General features: G+C 39.3%; 1 long non-coding RNA gene across 1 annotated transcript in view; it reads right to left on the bottom strand.

The window, feature by feature from the left end:
- The window catches only part of LOC142141525 (uncharacterized), a 31,572-nt gene extending 15,201 nt beyond the window's left edge, over positions 1-16,371 (bottom strand). The window contains exons 1-2 of the long non-coding RNA XR_012688684.1: positions 16,138-16,371; positions 9,450-9,574 (exon numbers count right to left, since the gene is read on the bottom strand). This is a non-coding gene — a long non-coding RNA (uncharacterized LOC142141525). The remainder of the gene's footprint in view (positions 1-9,449; positions 9,575-16,137) is intronic.
- Between the last annotated feature and the right edge of the window lie 886 nt (positions 16,372-17,257).

Below are 17,257 nucleotides of genomic sequence, written 5' to 3'. Positions count from 1 at the left end.
CCAATATACTTACCAATCAGATTTCGTTCGTCAGTAGCTTTTAATCCAAAAATGCTTGTAAACCATGTCCCAATTTGTAATTCCAATAGTCCCTGCTTGAAAAGTCCCAAATAAATTGTAATTCCAAATGTCCTGCTTAAAAAGTCCCAAATAAATTGTAATTCCAAATGTCCCTGCTTGTAAATATCTTCTGTTCTTCTTGGCCAGAAGGGCCCCCTTGTTGCTTGCAGTCTTCTGTTCTTCTTGGCCAGGAGGGGCCCCATATTTGTAATCCAATCCGGAACGTGCTGGGTTAAAAAAATAAAAGAGAGGATGCAGGAACAGCTTGTACACTGTACAAACTCCGATACGCAATGAACTTAGCACAGCCGGGAGGTCGTTTTATAGTATAAGGGGTTTTCCATGACAGTGTGGGAAAATCCCTTATACTAATTTGCCGTTATTACCCTACACTCAATGCCCAGGGGTGTAGGAAGAGCCCTAGTGCTTTTAGCACTGGGCTGGGTGTCCCTAGAGAGGGGGCCCGCTCATTTTTTTCGGCGGACCCCACTCTCTAGGGAATCCAGCCCAGCACTGAACAGCCTGGGGTTGGTTGTCATTATGGCAGGGGGACCCCTGCCTCATTTCTCCCTGCTATAGTGCCACCCACCACGGCTGGTTTGCCTAGTACTGATTGCGTGAAAATCAGGGGGACCCCACGTAACTTTTTCCACGATTTTCATGCAACCAGCAGTAGGCTGGCAGCACTAGGGTTAATAGTGCTCGAACGGGGGGACCCCACACTTTTTTTAACATTTATCTATTTTTAAACTTTTGACAGCTGCCAGACCTTCGGCTGTATAGGCAATGGCAGTGTAACAGTGATGTGTTTACTATTCACTCAGTTAAGAAACACAGGAGAGTTAGCTAAACACGGGAGTGTTTGACATCGCAGCATATCGCCAGAGATGACCAGCAATTTTTAAGATCAGAGTAAAAATCACAGTTTAATACATCTGGCGACTTGTGGACTAAAATCGTGGGTTATCACCCGCGATTTGCCGTGATTTTAAAACACTGAAAAAATCGGACCTTGATACATTTATACCCAGGTCTGGGAGGGTATCTAAGCTTCAATTTCCAAAACTTTGTAGATTAGTACTGTGCATTTCACTATTATTGTTTCCCCCTTGCCCAGATTTTTCCCATCTTTCCAATTTCTGTTTATTGCCATACTAATGCATATTCTCTTAGAGGAGGGGAATGTTGCGCAATGCATGTCATGATTCATAGCAGCAGTTTGTAGGGAACTCTGGGAGGTGGGACTCTCTCAGTTTCTGTATGTTGGCCACCTTCTACAACAGGCACAGCATTCAGAGAATGCACAAGCGCTCTCCAGCCTTATTTCACACATTTCTGCAATGTTCTTGACTGTTGACCAAACTGAGGAAGCTCAGGGGCAAGATCACCATCTGTAAACCAGTGACGCAAACTCATCAGAGCCTCAAAAACATAGAAATGACCTTGGGAATAGCATTTTTTTCTGGAGTCCAATAATAGTGATGTGTCATTTCAATAACTTACAAATGTTACTGTACATTGCTTTGTAAAACTCCAACCCTCCTGAAAGAAGATATCCCTGGAACCATCAGGAACAACTCCCTGGAAATCAGAATTGTAATACTTTGGTCATTAGTTTAGAAATTGCAGAGATTGTGTCTTTAAGCAATTTCTTTCAAACTATTAACTATAAACTGTAAAAATTTAGTGTAAGATAGGGCAAAACCATTTGTCAAACCCAAAGAGACTTAAACCATAAACATTCTGACAGCAAAAATAACGTAATTTAAGGGGGAAAAATGTACACAAAAATAGCATATCTACTCCTATATACAGGGCCACACGGATCTCAAGCAGATAGGGGTAAATTAATTGTATTATCATGCTATTGGCATGCCAGTCATTATCATCATTTTGAATCCTGCCAAAAGGTGGTATCAGCACCAATAGTAGAGGCTGGTAGTGGGAATTTCGGGGGGTTGGACAGAGTGGGGTCCCACCCAAAAAAACCACTACTAGAACTAGGCTATGACAGAATGGGCGTGGGACCCTATAAAACTACAAATGGGTTCACTAGGAACTACAGAACACCTGTGAAAAAAACAATAAAATAAATACACAGCCAAAAGAGTCCTTTGCTACAAATAAAATTCATCATTGGGGGGGTCATCTTCTTTTGCAATCCTTTGGAATAAAATAAAATACCTTATTGTACGCTGGGTCCACTGCCTGCCCTTTTGACTAATACAGTGCAGCTCCACTCTGATTGGTCAGAGAGTGGGAGGGCCGCTTTGTATTGATTAAACGGTTCTCAACACTAACCTTCATTAAGTACATTAATACAATATACTTAATTGTATCTACCTAGCACACACTCCACCACCACAGATCTAACAAGAGGGTGGGGGGATTAGGATCTCTTTGTTTAGCTTTGTTTCTGCTCCTTTCATAAGCAATACCTATCCTTTACATGATAAAAAAGAATTTAAAGGGCCACTCTGTCAAATTTCAAGACAATAAGGACCAATGCAATGGCACAATTGATGTCACATCAGCACCAACAAACTGTACAGTTACTCTGCGCAGAGATTATTAGCATTTGTCTGTCATCAATTCTAAAATTGCATTGATTATTTTGTAATTAATTTGTAGTTAATTATCATATTTTCTTTTCATAATCTTAATTAGCAATGTCTTTTACATTAACTGCTTGGCAACTGATAACTACGAGTTTCTACACACCCTGTTTGCCTCTTCTTTGAATTATTAATCACTTAGTTCATGGGCAGAAGATCACTTTTTGACCTCTGTAAATCGTGTACCCCCATCTACCATATAAGGCCTTAAAATCAACATAATTTGTAAAAATTAAAACATTTGTTTTGTTGTTAGTGGTAAAGTATAAATTGGGATGGTCATTGTGAAGTATAAAATTCCTTCTCTCAAGAGTGTTGCTGACCACTTCCAGCCCAGCACTCCAAAGAAGCCCAAAATCTTTTTCACACCTTATGCACTATGATCTATATTGTAATACTGTCCTGAGGATGTCCTGTGAAGTTCCCTGTCATTGCATATTGCTGTTTACTGTAAAAGTGCGTATATATATATATATATATATATATATATATATATATATATATATAAATCAAGACGGGGGCGCTTCCATAGTGCCATTTATTAGTTAGCAAACACAAAGTAGTATTGCACGTACTGGATAGCCTTCAGATAAGAGCATGTAATTTATAATTCAGCAAGGTAACACTTGCAGACGATAAGAGAGACAGTCCTCACAGTAACTGCATCTGAATTCCTCTACGCGTTTCGTTTCAAACAACTTCGTCACCCCTCCTGACGAAGTTGTTTGAAACTAAACATTTCATAAAAAAGACTATGTATATTATCTTGAGGCGCACTATATAATTTTGTTATTAAATATATATATATATATATATATATATATATATATCTCACATACTGTATAGAATATTGTATGCATTTTACTGATCCATACTTCTATAATTGCAAGTTGAAAGGTGCCCATTAATGCATTCTGTGATAAGTCTCTGGTGCACCACTGCCTTTGTCATGAAAGGGTTGAAGTTTCCATGCTGTCACTCATTGCCTCTCTGCTCTCCTCCCCAAGGAGAGAACCGTGTGTGTGTAGCAAGACCACAGAGACTTTATCAATGCGTGACAAGGGACTAGTGTGATGCAGATAATGTAAAAATATAATTGCTTCCGAGTATCTGGATACACAAACACAATATAACATTTACTTCACTCTTAATAAATAGCACATTGAGACAGCACAGCACTGTAATGATGTATTTCGATCATTTTTAATTTCACAATATCTGTAGGTGTGAAGTGCCATTATCCATTGTTCATGGCTTTATTTGCCCTTTTACAAAATGAAGGACAGCTCTCACCTTTTTGAATATAATTTGTAGAGTAGATGTCCAGTCTATGTGTGTCAGCTTCGTGTTAATAAGCTTTATGGCTGAAAGTAGGTACCTTATTATGTCTCCATTGTGTCAGCATTTCACGAGTGGTCTACATACAGAATATATCAAACACATAGTTCTGAGCGTCACAGGTTATTAATTACATAATGCTAAATAAAGACATGTATCTACATATTAAGTATGTAGAACATATAAAATGTATTCTATTACTAAATGTTTATTTGCTAACTAACTTATTTAAATGTTAACCTTTCCTTGTTCTATTAAAGACTTTCAACAACGGCAGTATATCAATGTTGATCCAAATTCTCAACCAGTGTATGTTGGTGAGATAAAGCATGTCTTATTTTTTTATTTACCATTACTTATATAGTGCCAACATGTTACACAGATAATATGTATAATTATTCACATTATTTCCTGCCCCAGTGGAATGTACAGTCTAAATTTTCTACCGCAAAAATACTTACACAGTAAGATTGACATTATCCTACCAGTATGTTCTTGGACTGAAACTCATATAAATACAGGTAGATTATAAAAAAATCCACAGATTGTGCCCTGGTTAGAATAGAAACACTGTGCTTACCATTGTGCCACCATGCCATCCTGTTGGCTAAAGCAGATGGCTTAGACATAAAGATCAAATATTAGAAAACAATATGAAATAAAGTTTGATTGATCTATAATTGCTACTCCTTTCTTCTTTTCGGATGCCAAATGCAAGAAAGCATAAAAAGAACATTAACGCTATTAAACAAGATGCATTCCGAGTATCATCGTGTCATCGCTGAAATGATACTTAACGGGGCAAAAATGCAAAAAATGTTAAATAGGCTCTTGAGTAAAAAAATATGTAATTATAACCAATTTATTATTGGTATTTGTGCATATACTAAATAAGAAATATATGAATATGTTACTGTCCCTTATTAGTAATAAGTAATTAGAATCCATTTCTTTTCCCACCTTTTTTTATGGTTCCAGCTTTAGTCCACTTATATATTATTAGTTCTTACTAATATATTATTAGTATTATTATTATTAGCTTAGTTTAAACACTAAGCAATAAGGAGTTTTATTTATTAATATTACCCCTTTGCAGTGATTAGTACTGTTTTTTATTCACACTTTCCTTACAGATAAAAAAAATTACTGACCAAATTTATTTAAAATATATCGCTATGGTGGCTGAGCCTTACTCAGCTGCCTGTGTGATTCAGGCCCGAAGCATTAATTGTTAAATTGCCATCTCTCTGCACATACGTGAACAAGCTTGCAGGCACATGCATGCTTTCAGTTCCACTAGGTAAAAAAAAAGAATAAAGTATATAAAATAAACAAAAAACTCATACCCACATAGACAATATGTAAATGATATATATATATATATATATATATATATATATATATATGTTCTCAAGGGCCCTTTACCTAATGTCATGCCAGTCCACTCTCCATCGACTAGTTAGGACTCTGTCCTTATTCTGAATCAGGCCTGCAGTACCTCTGTGCTACCAGAGGTGTTGCTGTTATACCCAGTGTGACGAAACAAGTTTGATAACACCTTAACTAGCATGTCCCTCATTCCTCAAAAAATGTGGAGTATAATAACATGTGCTTTTTATAGCCCTGTTTTTGTTCACCAGCTCACCAGAGTACAACTACAGTGTCTAAGTACATGTGGATAAGTGGACATTGTAGCCATGTCTATATAAGAGACTTCTTCATTCTGTTACCCATTGTAAAAATGTGTTTGTTGTTATTGCAGTGATGCTGTTATGCATTGTTCTCAAATTGAAGCCAGGTGGGTTATGGGTAAGGATCGGGTGGGATCCAGTTGCAGGATACAGGTGAAGGGGCTGTAGCTACATTCATTCTCCTCCTCCTTTCTTTACAGCAAGCATGGAACAGCTGGGACTCTGTGACATTACAAAGTAGTGTAAGAGGTTAATTTCAGGAGGGGATAAGTGCTATCCTAATTCTGAAGGTGTGGAAGGCCAATTGGTATCCATTGTCCTCCATTGGAATAGTCCATACATTTGTCTGGAACCCAGCAGGGAAGCCACTGTGAAATTACAGCTCATCTCCACTCCCCCTCCAACCCCCTAGTCCAGCACCCACCAATGTTCAAGAAGGAGAGAGCCAGGGTTTTGCCCGGGGAGATGAAAATACTGTGTAAATTTGACTCTGGATATAAGGAGCCACTCCAGGGGGAGATGGGCATTCTGAGGAGTCATTCCTGGAAGGTGCAAGGTGGCTGGTGTTGAGTTGCTGTTCTCTATGAGTGGACTACATATGCAGCTGAGAGAGATCCATGGGTTTTGGATTATTCAAGTCAGGGCAGCCAGGTGACTGTAACTCCTTAAGCTATTGGGATAAGGAACAGATAATGTGGTAAACCTGCCTGACATTTATTTACTATTTGTACACAATATTCTAGTGATTGTTTTTATTACAATAAATGTTTTGTTGTACTTTTCTAACTGAATTTGACTGAGTGACTATGAGAACCCTAGACGGTACTGGGTAGGCTTCCATGGCACTCCTGACCGGCCAGCCAGCATGAAGTCTGTAGAATTGGGCCAGATAAACCCGGTATCCTCACACCTGGACATTTTCTCTTCTCCTGCAGTAGTTAATCTCACTCCCCCTGTTAAATGGTGAGAAATAACCCATTGACACAATATTTTTAAAGGTATTCAGCATGCATCATGGAAAGTGAAGAGGCAGTTATCAGAGCTTATTAAACGTACAGCAGCAGTATGAGTAGACATTTTACATGAGATGATAGACCAAGGCCATAATGTAAAATAGTGCAAGATGAAATAGTCCTTGGGCCGTCACAACCACCCATATGTTAAAAAGGACATGGATAGTTTAACAAATTAAGCACTTCAGATGAAGTGCCTGATTTTGTTTGGGCCTCCAAAATAGTGAAGATTTTAACAATTTACTAATGGGCATCTGGCTAAAAGTTGTCATCTTCCTTAATGGTAATAAGGTCATCAACCTCATCATCATCCTCATCACAAATGTCTAGATCAATTAAATTATCAGTTTACAAAAGAAGATACACCAGGTAGGTAACTGTTAAGCAGCATATGTGACACATTGGAGAGGGACAGCAGCGTCAGTATCAGTGCTCATTAGATGGACAGTGAATGCATCAGTAGACATTTAGCAGAACATGATAGACCAAGGCCATAATGTAAAATGGTGGAAGATGGAACTGTCGACAATATCTCTAACCTTTCTTCTGTCCCTAACCCTATCCCCAACCATATCCATATTCCTATCCCTAACCCTATCCCTATCCCATTCGCTAACTCTAACCTTATCCATATCCCGATCACACTGATTTTTGGTTGCTTACTAAAGATGTCACTGATACTGCCACTCATAGAATTGCATTCAGATTGAAACACTTGGGATTTTAAAAGCAAGATATATATTTGTTTTTTGGGGTGTGCTGCTGAGATTCAAAGAGCACCCTGTGTTTGGCCACTTATGAAAGATGTCACTGAATCTGCCCGTCACTAAATTGCATTCAGATTGAAACACTTGAGATATTAAAATATTTTTTTGTGGGGTGTGCAACTCACAGTCATACAGCACCCTGCTTTTTGTCCACTAAATAGTTCAGATGTCTATACTATATATACTATAATATACTATTACAACCAGTAGCCAATGCTTGTTTACTCTTCACTCTCTCACACCCAATTGATCAGCACACAATTTCAGCAGACTGATCTCTAAATAAACTCTTAAGATTTCTGCAGTAAAATCCCAGCTATCGCAATATAAATTGCCTCTTTCACTGTGTCCAACCCTCTAACAGCAATTTCCTGCAGCAAACCTTCAACCCACATGCTATCACTTCTAAAATGGCAGATTTGAACAGGGGGGGGGGGGGCTATATAAGGAAGATATTAATCCAAAACATTAGAAAACAGTAGAAATTACATTTTGCCTCGATTTTGGATTAAAATTCCTGGTTCGACTTGGAACCCCACAATTTGGGTCTGTCAGATTTCCACGAATCCGACCGTTCATTTCTATTATAAATACTTTTATTAGTGAAGTAGTAGTGGATCGTGGAAGGCATATGGTTCCTTATTTTGGCCTCATCCATCCATTCATTATCTCTCTTGTTTTGTATGGTTATTCATTCCCATACCTGTATTGACACTCCATCTTTGCCACTGATATTAGTTTGCTTCAAACTGTAGCATCCTGGTTCCTGTTCTGATTTATACTGTGTCTTTCTGGTTCTGATCCCTGGCTACGTCTGACTACATTTCTGGTTCTGGTCCCTGTCTAAATCTGACTATGATTCTGGTTCTGATCCCTGGCTGTGTATGATTATGATTCTGGGTCTGATTTCTGGTTCTGTCTGACCATTCGTGTTCCTGTTATCTGCCTGATACTCAGTGCTCCATTCCTGGCTGAGGTTGTGGTGTCTCGAGAAAGCAGCAATACCATTACCATTTATATAACCCGTTCTGTTTGCTGACATCTGGTGGTACATCTCTCTGGTCTTCAGCTTCTCCATATCCATTCAGACCTGCATCCTGACCACCAGTTATGCAGCTCCACTCAATCCAAATGAAGTGGAAAGAATTTGCATTTGACTTGTACTGCTTCAAGTGCTATTGTGGCTGAGGGACTTTTGGGACTGTCTCAGAATACCTTGGATTATCTGGACCTATACTGCTATACTGCTGATAAGTACACTGTGACATTCCACTGTACCACTTCTGCTGATTTGGGTTAATCTCCTGTTCTGATATTGTGACTTTCTGTATCCTGCATAGCTGCCTGTTGCTAGGCAACGGGACGCGCCTGCGCAGAGGGAGCTGCCGGTCGGCTGGGTCTGGTGTATCTGGTTGCCTGGCAAACAGATGGGACTTCCAGGAGCAGAGTAGGCATCCATCCCTGTGCATGTGGGAGAGCACCTGACAGTGTGCATTGGTGTATGTGTCTCAGGCTCCTGTTTACAGGATTAATGTCACATAGAAAAAGAGCAATCATAATGAGAGTGCTGCCCCCAGAGACAAACACCAGCACAGTGAGCCTGGGAAGTGCTGCTCCCACTCACTAAGAAGGACCAAAAGAGTCGTGCAGTGAATTTATACACCAGTTTTCAGAAACTACTTGGGACTTCATTATCATCATCATCATCATCATTATCATCAACTTCATCTTCATCATATTCATGTGATGTGTGTCTCCCTCTTTCTTCCTGTGGTTGGCTCTAATTGCGCACAGCCACCTTGGCTCTTCATTGAAACACATGCACTGGCTCTGCAATTGGTGCTACTGAGCAAAGAAGCACAAAGTCTGACACTGATTTACCAGTCACCAGAAGTCCCACTTACAACAGTTTTGTATAAAAAGGTTACTAGCATATTTAACTGTCTAAGATCCCCCCTACGTTACCTCATGTGAGTGTGTTCCATAGGTGGGGAGCAGCAAAGGAGAACTCTTGTTGGCAGAAGTTGTAAGAGGTAATCAGTGAGGACATAAGACGTCCGTCATTAGCAGAGTGGAGAGGCAGGGTGCATCTGTGAAATGTGAAAAATGAAATAAGCACAGCCTTTATATCCCTTTATTCTCATGACTTAAATAAGACATCATTGAATCTCCAAAAAACAGTGTTTAATTAGACAATTCAGTTGAAATTAATTAAGCAGGTGGTTAAATAGTGATAACATGCATATTTTCATTTGGATCCAACTAAATGGATGGTGGGAATATCTGTGCGGAGTTCAAGTTGATCAACATTAGATACTTTGCGTGTCTCCATATTTTACTGTTAGTGAATTAACACTTTTGCCCCATAATGTCAAGCTTATATTTGTACAACCAGAAGTTGATGGAGCCAAGTCTGTATATTGTTTTTCACACTGTAACACAAAAAGAAAAAATATAAAACAATGTTCCCCTTTCTGTACTACTACTACAGACCTGGAAGGGAAACGATCATGAAGCCGTGGTTGTTTTGTATCTGTAACCATCCTGTACATATATCCATTTCAACATATTAACACTTCCTTTTAGGTGGGTTTTACCACCACTGCCATGTGCCTTGTTAGTGGCAATTGTATCAAATGCAGTTTCAAAAGTCTAAAATTAAATTTTATTCTCTTCTTGTAATTTTATTTATTACAGAGCACAGACTGGAGCTGAACTGATATAGGCTGAAGTCATTTTGTAATGATAACCTTATTTCTTCCTTTTTTATTGCATATTTACATTTGATGATGTAAGTGGGAGCTGAAATTGTTTATTGGGCAAATTATCATGTAAAATTACAGAATACATGCATGGCATTATAAAATAATGTAAATGGGCTTTTTAAATAATTAATTTAATTTCATCTGCCTGACTGTCAAGAACAGCATTCTAATAAGTGGGTTAAACCAATCAATTTCCAGGAGCTCGTTATAAGGTTCAGGAATGGAGAGTGAATTTTCTGTGCCTCTAATAGTTGTCACAGGCTCCTTTGGGACATGGAGTCTAAAGACCTCCTTCGTCGGCAACAGAGGACTCCATTTGGGGGCCCAAACCAGTATCTTGCCTAGGGCTCTATGAGGTCTAAATCCGGCTCTGTTCCCAGGTGTCTTCCTCACTAGACTTGCCAACACTTGCTTAATTTCTACCTTCACCTGTCAACATTGGCCACTCATTTTCATTTACTCCATCAACAACTTCTTTCACCATTCTGTTTTCCAGCACAGTTTTCTTTCTTATATAATTCACCATTAAAATCCTCTGTCATAACCATCATTCTTTCAACTTTCCAGAGCCACTTTAACCAGTGGGCATAAGGGGCAGAGAGTGCCCAGAGTTCAGTGTTTTGCGCCGACCCTTGTCTAGTCCATAACCTCCTTTAAGCCTATCAATATGCTCCTGTTGCTAGCAACTAAGCCGGTCACTAAGGAATCAGGTAACACTCATTTGCTAAGGAAAGGTAAATAAGGTCTCCACTGTCTTCCTTCCTTCCCCCAGAAGTGTATATAAGGGTATTATAATGTCACATGGTGGACCAAAATCAATAAAGACTCTTATTTCCCTTATCTCAGGGATAGAGAGGTGCCATCTTGCAGCACTGGGACCCAGGAGGGAGGTCCCATGTCCCCGGTGAGGGGAGTGGGTGTGCAGCTCATGCTGCAATGCAGCAGTTATTGACCCCCTAACCAGAGTTTCCCCATCATCAGAGATACACAAGAAGGAAGCACCAGAAGGGGTGGCTCCCACAAGAGGACATTGAATGAAGAAAGGGAGAAAGCTGCGTCAGCACCCTGGGAGTGTGTATAAGGTCAGATGCCACTAGGAGGCTACTGCAACAACATCCTGGATGGGGAAAATGTTTTACAAGCCAGTAACATTACAGGTTAGAGTAGTGAGGACCAGTAAGAGGCGAATCAGCCTCATTGAAAGAGCCCCCATGAGAAGTGCCCCCATATAGAGTGGGGGGTCACAGCAAAAGCTGTGTGGCTACAGAGCAGACATTTGGAAAAGTTCCACATGTAAAGTCCTGCAATTGGAGGGAAGTAACCATTTAGAGAGGTGAGTGCTATGTAGAGCAATGCAGCTGTAACTGAAGAGTCCCTGGATATTGAGATGGATATAAGGGGAGGAACCAGGATGAACCTCACTGTGGGGAGAGCTCTACCAGGAGATGAATGTCTGAAAGAGGGAAAGTCCCTAGATATGTGGGATGATTATCAGTGTAGCAGCAGGAGGAACGCCCCCCTGAAAAGTGCTCCCATACTGTAAGTGGGAGTTGTTGCATCCGGGCATCATAGCTGCATGGAGTGGAGGAGTCCCTGGTTTAGAGGATGGCTGCTAGCTGTCTCATGAGACCTACTGGTATGTAGCTTGTTATGTTATCAACACTGTACCAAATACTGTGCAGGTTGAGTCAGCAGACTGTGTTAACATGTAGCATGTGACATCTGCTATAGTAATGTGCTGGAGGCTGGAGGGGCTTGTAGAGCTGTGAGTGTAACTGCTAAGACATCTTCTAGAGGAGATTGGTGTTGCAATCATCATCATCATGAACTATTTATATAGCGCGACTAATTTCGCAGCACTGTACAGAGAACTCACATCAGTCCCTGCCCAATTGCAGTCTAAATTCCCTAACATACACACAGACTGAGAAAAACTAGGGTAAATTTGATAGCAGCCAATTAACCTACTAGTATGTTTTTGAAGTGTGGGAGGAAACCGGAGCACCAGGAGGAAATCCACGCAAACATGGGGAGACCATACAAATTCCACACAGATGAGGCCATGGTCGGGAATTAAACTCATGACCCAGTGCTGTGAGGCAGCAGTGCTAACCACTAAGCCTCCATGTTGCCTATATGGAAGAAAAGAGTAGTGTAAATAAAAATGTTCCCCTTTTTCTATTTTTATGCTAAAGTTTAAAACAAATGCACAATACTCTCTCTCCCTCCACAACCCACTCATGGACATCCATCCGATCTCACTAAATCTATATTCTTTTTTACTACTCTCACTGATAATACCATATGCATACCCACCCATACAACATCTCATTGTGTATTTGTCATCCCTTCTGTTCCCACTTTCTTCCACACGTCCGCAGCTCCTTTCAGCCTCAATATTTCAATATATCCTTAAATTTCCCCTATCATGTAACTCTGTTATTTTGTTCTCTCTTTAAAATCCACTACTTTCACATCATTCAGATCATGTTTTCTGTTTTATTCAGTCTGTTTTTATTCAGTATATCAACTCAGATCCACAAATACAGGGTTTAAAATATGCTATTAAGAAAAGGTATAAGTCATTCTCACATCAATGCAATTATATTTTAGTTTAACGTAACCAAAAGTATAAGAAGTAAAAAAAATGCATATATTTGGCATGGTGGAAACCCGATTAAAAAGTTATTAAAGATATGACTGTCAATAAATTATTTTTCCTCAGATAAATTGTTTTAGGAAGGTGGCCAGTAAGCTGTTAGCTCCGGGAGGTGTTAAATAAATAAAGGTATTAAAGGGTACACGTAATCTCAGGAAGCCTAGTTTATGTATGTCACAGACCTGATAGATTAACAACGTCTGTGGCTTTCCATCTGGTAACCCAGTTTCTCTCGTGCCATCTAGGATAACTATATAAATTAAGAATTGTTTGTAAATACAGTGGGATATTGGTATTCAAATGTGTTAGTCTTGACAATTAGCAATAGGATGTGACTCAGTGGTATCCAAGGGCCAGGCGGACGCAGGAACTGCATGCACCTTCTGACTCTGGCTGATGCTTTCTAATAAAATCCTAGATCATACCATAACACTTCTCAAAACCTTTTCTTATACCATTTCAATCTGCATAACATATATCTAGTCATAAATTTTACTGTACATGTTGCTTTACTGTGCTGTACAATCAACGTCAACAATTTCGTTCAAATTTAAATATACTTCAATATCTGGAAACCCCCAATCCTCCTTTCACTTCCTCCTTCACCACAATCTATATTTTCATATGCTCCTTTTTACATGACCACTAAAATAAAAATAACTCTGACTAACTTCAAACATACCGCAGATGGTTAAAATACATTTCTACATACATTTCTACTACATACAACAACAATGGTAAAATCACAGCCTTCAATTATCACTTTTCCCCCTGGTACCGTTCTGGATCTCCTGACATCTGACACTGGCTCGCTGACTATCCTCCTCTGTGCTCCTACCGTGGTACATCCGGCTATCATTTGTGTTTTCTCAGCCTCTGCTACAAGACAGTGAGCCTGGAATTCCCATCATTTCTAGACTGTTCCTCTGGCCATTCTGCCATATTTTGAATCTGCTGTTACCTCCTGTGGTTTTCCCAGCATATCAGCCATCACCTATGATTCTACAGCTCTACTACAGACTACCTAATTCATTCAGCTTTCACCTGTGTTCATCCTACTGCTGCTGCAACCAATATTTGCTGCCTTTGTATTAGTTATTTAATTGAACTCTGCATCAATTGTCTGTGATATCCATGGACTTGTGCTGGCTGTGTTACCATTCCCTCATTTAGTATTTACCTGTGTTATCCTTAAGGACACTCTGTTTTCATTTACACTACTCTCCATTGGCATCATACCCTTCACACATTAACTCATCATCCTGCTTAACACTATCACCAAACATTTCAATTTACTTTTCTCTCATTTATATTAAAAGTAGGTGCTGCTGAAAATAATTCATTAGTAATTTGGCCCAATCTAGCCCCGCTTTCTAATTTACATCCTACTCAAAAATCAAGTATCTCAACACTTCAACCATTCCCAATTTCCAATCATCTGTAACAATGGTTTCATCACACAAACATAATTGGTGTAAAAAGACAACCCTGCATCAGTCCTTATTCAATATTTAAATTGTTATTTAAATTCCCATTCACCAACACTTGACTTATTACGGAGAGCAAGACAAAAGAGTAAATTGATCCTGGAAAAACCATGTTACAATGCAAGGGGTGCAAATTAGTTTATTATTTTGCATGTAAGGAAATTACTAGCTGCTTTTTCATGTAGCACACAAATACTTGAAAGCTTTATTTTTACACTGAAATTTAAAGTTGATCTAGTACATGCCCTACCCCAAGTTTAAATCTGTCTTCACATTTTAAATTTACCTCCCCCTCCAAGGCAACGTGGTTTTGCCAAGGTGCAAAGCTACTTCTGTTATTTGCTTTGCTCTCCTTAATGATTCAGGGCCAAAGACATTAAGTACTCTCTCAAATTCCCTCAAAATACAATGCTAACAACAACAATCTCTGCTTTGTCTCTTTACAGTCACCTGTCAAATTTCTCAACAATATCAAATTAACTGTAATTCTCCTTTTAGCTACTGTGCAGTTGATCCTCATTCACCACTTGTTCAATACCCATCCTCATGCTATTCAACACCACTTTTTATAATCCTCATTTAATAAAGTAGTTGGCATCCAGTTACACAACTCTTTTATCACCTTTCTTATTTATGCACACCATAACACCCTTCACTGATTTATTTATCCATTCTCATACATTACCTTAATACTTCCTGTTAGGAACAGCATGTAGTTGTTGTTTTGTTTTGGCTGCTGCAGTGCTGTATACAGGTCTGGCCAGACTTTTAGACTCGGTGAGCTACTCTATAAAACTAAAATATTTTCCGATCTACCGATCTAATGTCAGAAATATGGCACGATTACGTAAAATATGCCATTACTACATTCAGTGGTCTCCTTGTTAAGTTTTAAATTATATTTTAGTTAAGATAGGAAAGGTAAAAAGATAAACGAGTGTAACACTCCTATAGGTAGGTGTTTTTAGAGTGTAGTGCGGATTGTACCTATTCTCCGGATTCTCTTCTTTGAATCTCGACACAGCAGTGGGACAGACAACCCTCGGGTCCCCAATTCAAGTAGGACACCGAAAATTAAGTCAAATGTCAAATTTATTATTTGGGAACAATATATTACTAAAATGTTTTTTTTGTGGTGCAAATGATGATTAGCAACAAATTCCATAGAATTACAATTTTCTAGTTATAAGCAATGCTACTCACAAATATTTTACTCTTAATCTTAATCAATGGTCACTGTCTTTGAATATACGCATTTTTACATTTCTACATACAGCATATCAAATAAAACAATTACTCTTTTCCCTTTATCAATAATCAGTAGTCTTTAAGGAAATGAACATTGCTAGGCAATATGGATGCCAACCATAAGATGGAGGATGCCTCTCTGGTGACAGTTAGTTACAGTTATAATGGAGGTTCTGTGTGACTGGGAGCTAAGAGTCTCTGTCACTGGACCCACATCACATTTATCTGATTAAACATAACTATCAGCCAAATGTTTAGTACATTTTTTCTTATAAATTGGAAGGAATAAATAATACTGATATTCTAATAAATATATGAAACTATTTGTTGTTTTCCTGTCAGAGTAATTGTCACTTGCAAACAGGTAAATATATCTCATTGTCTCATACTCTTATATTATCTCTTTCTATCTCTTTATCAATTTCTCTTTATAGTGCTATCTTTCTCACACATTTTAATGTCTGTCTCACATTTCTTTCTCACTGTGGTCTCACCATCTTTGTTTACTGCTGCTCCTCTGTCAGACAATCAGTTTTCCTGGTCACTGCTGCTGTCATTCCAGTTCGTGAACTGTCTTTTCTGTATCTGTTTTCCTCTATTTTCATGTTTCACAGGGCTCCTCAGCCCTCTCTCTGTTACCCTATTTCTTTTTTTTGAATCACTGTTTTCACAGTATATCTTTCTTTCCTGTCACACACAACACAGAACTTTCCAGCAGCCCTAACAGACTGGATTTATGCCTGGGCCTAAAGTCTTTCCTGTATCATATTGTGAGACAGTCCTGGTCCCCTGGGTCCTAATGCCCAACAGTTTCTGGGTATCATACAAGGACATGTATCAGCTGTTAGGGGTGATGGCTCTTTACACCTTCCTGTACAATCCACAAATGGACAACTTGGTGGTGTGCTTTAACCACACATTAAAGCACATGCTGAGGAAAGCCATGGTGCAAGAAAAAAAAGTTAGGGACCATTGTACAACAACATGTAAAAGAAGTCCAGGAACGACAAAAGAGATGTTATGTTAAAACTGCTTTAGTTCGAGCCTTCAATCCTGGGGACAAAGTCCCGGTTCTGGTCCCAGGAAAACAAACTTTTTGCCCAATGCCTAGGTCCGTATGAAGTCCTAGAGGCTGTCTGTCCTGTCAATTACAAGGTCCATCAATTGGGGAGGAGAAGGGAGGAACAAATACACAATTTCAATCTCCTTGGTATGATGAGGACACCTCTCCTCGGGTAGTGAGTACTGTCATTGAGAAGTCTGAAGATCCCATAGAACCAGCTTTATCTGCTAGGCAAAAACAGCAAGGAATTGATACGCACTACTTTAATTAAACATGACATTATCACTTCACCTGGTTGTCGTAAAGCAGAAGCCGCACCGCATTCCCAATGCCTGACTGGCTGACGTAAGAAAGAAGATTGAGAAGATGATCCAGTTGGACACGATTGAGGAATATATCCACCAATAAGTGGAACAGTCCCATTGTGCTTATCCCGAAAGCCAATAGGAGTATTAGGTTCTGCAGTGACTGTAGGCGGTTAAACAGCATATCCCAGTTGAATGCCTACCAGATGCCACATGTGGACGTAGTGGTAGAAAATCTATCTGGTA

Source organism: Mixophyes fleayi, chromosome 2, assembly GCF_038048845.1.
Source record: "Mixophyes fleayi isolate aMixFle1 chromosome 2, aMixFle1.hap1, whole genome shotgun sequence".
Taxonomy (NCBI): Eukaryota; Metazoa; Chordata; class Amphibia; order Anura; family Limnodynastidae; genus Mixophyes; species Mixophyes fleayi.
This window is presented reverse-complemented; position numbering and strand designations above follow the sequence as displayed.